The sequence below is a fragment of the Cicer arietinum genome, chromosome 6 (genome assembly GCF_000331145.2).
Source record: "Cicer arietinum cultivar CDC Frontier isolate Library 1 chromosome 6, Cicar.CDCFrontier_v2.0, whole genome shotgun sequence".
In the NCBI taxonomy this organism is placed as follows: domain Eukaryota; kingdom Viridiplantae; phylum Streptophyta; class Magnoliopsida; order Fabales; family Fabaceae; genus Cicer; species Cicer arietinum.
The window spans coordinates 38,752,026-38,756,032 of record NC_021165.2 but is presented as its reverse complement, the minus strand read 5'-3'; the positions used below and the strand labels follow the sequence as shown (position 1 = coordinate 38,756,032).

Below are 4,007 nucleotides of genomic sequence, written 5' to 3'. Positions count from 1 at the left end.
AGGTGTGGAAACAACCAAATCAAAAGGTAAAGCAGACACAGATAACTTCAAGCGATTCACACAATCCATAGCAATGAAGGAATGGGTTGCCCCCGAATCAAAAAGTGCAGTTAGAGTGTTACCTGCAATCTCACAGTCACGTTGAATCATATTGCCAGACGGGTGTCCAGCTTCAGCACTCACGCAATAAACGCGTCCTCTAGCGATAGGACGAGTAGCCCTAGCTACATTCACCACTGGTTCCACCTTTGGAGCCGTGCAATCCCTTGCCATGTGCCCTGGCTTCCGACAATTGTAACAGGTGAGGACATTAGAGGCACAAGCACTAGCATAATGTCCCTCTTCTCCACATCGGAAACATCGAAACACTTGTCCCAACTGTCTTCAGAAATTTTGGTTCCCTGGGTGACTCTGCCCACCGTTGTTATTTTGTGGTCGATTATAAGGTTTAGCAACTTGCTTTCCCTTGTTCTGATAATTCACTCGACTAGGGCCTCCTGAATTAAAATTCCCTCCTCGACTAGCCCTCTTACTTTTCATATCCTCCACTTCTCTACATTTTTCTACAAGCGCTTGGAAACGTTGTATTCCCAAGGGTAAGACGGAGTCTTGAATCTCATACTTTAGTCTGTCTTGGAAACGATGACACATGAATGGTTCATCAATCTCTTCACGGAAAAACCTGAAATGCCTCGATAGCGATTCAAACTTAGCCGCATATTCGCCCACGGTCATGTTCCCCTGATGAAGTTTTAGAAAATCATCACCCAGTTTAGTCCTGGTACTCATCGGGAAGTATTTGTCTAAAAACTTCCTTTTGAATGATTCCCAGTTCACCTCCTCGTGAGCTGATCCCATCAATAACCTTGCACTCCTCCACCAGTACTCAGCATCCCCTAGTAGCATATAAGTGGCATAGTTGACCTTCACTTTTGATTGACAGTTAATCATTTCGAAGATCTTCTCCACTTCTTGGATCTAGATGAAACGGAGAGGTTTATGTTTGACGGTTTTAAAATCTCTAACGCCGTTTTTCTTCGTTTTCGAATCAAACAAGAAGAATTAAGTTGAGTAATCTTCTCTTTCACACTCACCAAACCTTGGGTTTCTAATCTTGAAGAAAGGAAGCAAAGAAAACGAAAAATGGAGGAAGGAGGGAGAATGGTCGCGCGTGAGTTAATAGAGGAAGAAGATGGAATTTTGTTTTTTTTCTTTCTTTTCTCTTTCTTTCCCTTCTTTTCCTTTCTTCCTTTTTCCTTCTTCCCTTTTTATATCCTTTTCTTTTCTTTTCCTTTTCTTTCCAAACAAACAAACATATATATATATATATACATATATAATATATAAATTATAACTTAACAAATATCCAAAAATATCTAGATATTTGTTAAATTACCATTTCACCCGTAACGCATTAAATTCATCGTAAAGATTCACCACAGTTAATTTAATTTATTTATCGACGAGTAATTTTAATCGGCATCAAAATATCTTTTTGATCATATAAACTCCAAAATATAATTAACTTTGGCTAAAACGCCTCCGAGCCAAAATCCAAAATACACAAAAATACATAAAGTATACTTTAAAATTATGGGTCTTACATATATCTCCATCATTGAATTGATTGATTATTTTCTGCATAATAAATGTGTATATTGGAATTATCTGATTATGATAGATGTGGATCATAGTTTTTTTTTTCCGGTTACCGCTCCGGCTGAGAACAACACTTGTTTTAAAATTGTGTGTATTATTCACTGGGATTTAGTATCTCATTAAAGTGTTGTTTTCAGATACTGAGACCGTTGGGGATGTCGAGAGTTGAGAAGTCCTACCTCCCTTGAGAAGAGTGACTTCGTTTAATTAGGTTAGTAGATCAAGAATAAGTAGACATAATGTCTACATCGTACTTTATTTCGGGATTAGATATTATTTGTCCAGTTTTGGATATTTTAAATATTAATGATTTTTCAGTTGTAAGGATTTATTTTGAGATTTCATAACATTACTTCTTTCGAACAATTCATTATTTATTACAGTACCTTATTCTCTTATATAGTTTTGAATTTTTTTTCCATTATTACCTCAGTTTTTTTACTCACGTAACTAGGCGTTACAGGATTCATCATATTCATCACATGTAGCCATCATAACCGTCTTCTCGGGTCTGAATCTTTCCTCTAATGTTTCCTTTTTTCTAGATTTGTACATTTAGACTAGACATATCTAGGTACATTGCATTCGTAGCAAATAATTCTTTTCGTATCGTATTTTTCATCATTTCCTTTATTGGACTGTTTGGATTATCTTTTACGAAATTACTTATTTATATTGTGCATTGTCTTCTGAATTTTTCTAGATTTAAACGTCAGAGAAATATCTGAATCATTATTCTTAGATTCTACTATTACCTTCAAAATCTTCTTCTTCTTGGATTTCAAGGCCAAAGTTGGTTGTTTCTTCTTGGGCTCATCCTATGCAAGCTAAATTTCTTTTGATCTGATGGAGCTAATCAGTTCTTCCAATTTATGAGCATTGAGATCCTTAGCTTCTTGAATAGTTGTAATCTTAGGTACCCACTTGCTTGGTAGACTCCTAAGAATTTTCTTTACATGATCAACAATAGTATAACTCTTCTCAAGTACCTTTAATCTTGAGATCAGGTTCTAGAATCTGGAAAACATTGTTTGAATGTCTTGATCATTTTCCATCTTGAATAGCTTATACTTTCTAACTAGGAGGTTGGCCTTTGCTTATGGAACTTGTTAGCTTCCATCATAAGTTAGAACCAAATTGTCATAGATGTTTTTTGTTGTTTCTTTGTTAGTGCACTTATCAAATTCTTTGAACCGTTGACCATCAAACAAATGTGCCCTTTTGATGTTTCCTCCAGCAGCTTCATAATCAAATCCAGACATTATTGAATGCTTAGATCTTTGTTCAAACAATATAAAGTTCTAATTCTTTAGATCGGGCTCTAATACCAATTGAAGGTGCAAACACGACAAGGGAGTTTGAATTGTGTTTGACTAAGTTGGATTCTTTTTGCTAATTTAAAACTTGTTCGAGTTTGGTGACTTACTTAGAATAAAAGTAATAGCAATCGGGTTAAGGGATCAGAAGCTGAAGTTAAACAAAAATTGCATAACTAAAGTGACACAAGAATTTATCCTGGTTCACCATCAACTTTGCAGCTACGACCAGTCACCTGACCTAGAAGGATTAAATCCACTAATTCAAAATTTTAATTACACAACACTTGAACCAACAAGTCAGTCTTCTCAAAACAAATTGTCACCTACAAACTTTTTGAGGAACACAAACACCTTGACATTACAATCCAAGTCTTCTAAACACAACTTGAAAACATTATAATTGCTTGAGGAACACGAAATCCAATATCAGGATGGGTTACAAGAGTTTGGAGCAAATTGGTTTGCTTATAACAAGCTGATTGTAGCAATGACTCTCACACTAGAAAACACTTAGATGCTTTTACTATTTTCTAATTTTTCGATGATCTTCTTGTTCAGCCTTGATAATCTATTGATAGATAAAATTAAGGTTTCAATTTAATCCTTGTTTAATTCTGAATTCTAAACAAGATGATTTTTGATAATATGTTATTTAGCCAGTTCTTTATTTTCTGAATCCAATCTGAGCAGTTCTTCAAGATTGATTATGTTTGTATTTTGTTTAGATTAATATTGTTAATATTTTGATTATGTTCTTCAAATCTTGACCATGTCTTCTTTTCAACTTGTCCAAAGATTTTCTTCAATTATAAACGTGAATCAAATCTTATTTTTGATTTTCTTCAATTATAAATGTGAATCAAATCTTATTTTTGATTTTCTTCATTAAAATTGTGAATCAAATCTTATTTTTTATTTTCTTTAATTATAAATCTGAATCAAATTTTATTTTAAATTTTTTTCAATTATAAATCTTATTTTAGATTTTCTTCAATTATAAATCTGGATCAAATCTTATTATATATTTCT

General features: G+C 33.8%; 1 protein-coding gene across 1 annotated transcript in view; it reads left to right on the top strand.

Annotated features, from left to right (window-relative positions):
• Nucleotides 1-3,692, top strand: part of LOC101489727 (cationic amino acid transporter 6, chloroplastic-like) — a 23,454-nt gene extending 19,762 nt beyond the window's left edge. The window contains exon 4 of the mRNA XM_073369701.1: nt 1,797-3,692. The gene's annotated coding sequence lies outside the window, so the exon portion shown is untranslated. The remainder of the gene's footprint in view (nt 1-1,796) is intronic.
• Nucleotides 3,693-4,007: the final 315 nt, after the last annotated feature.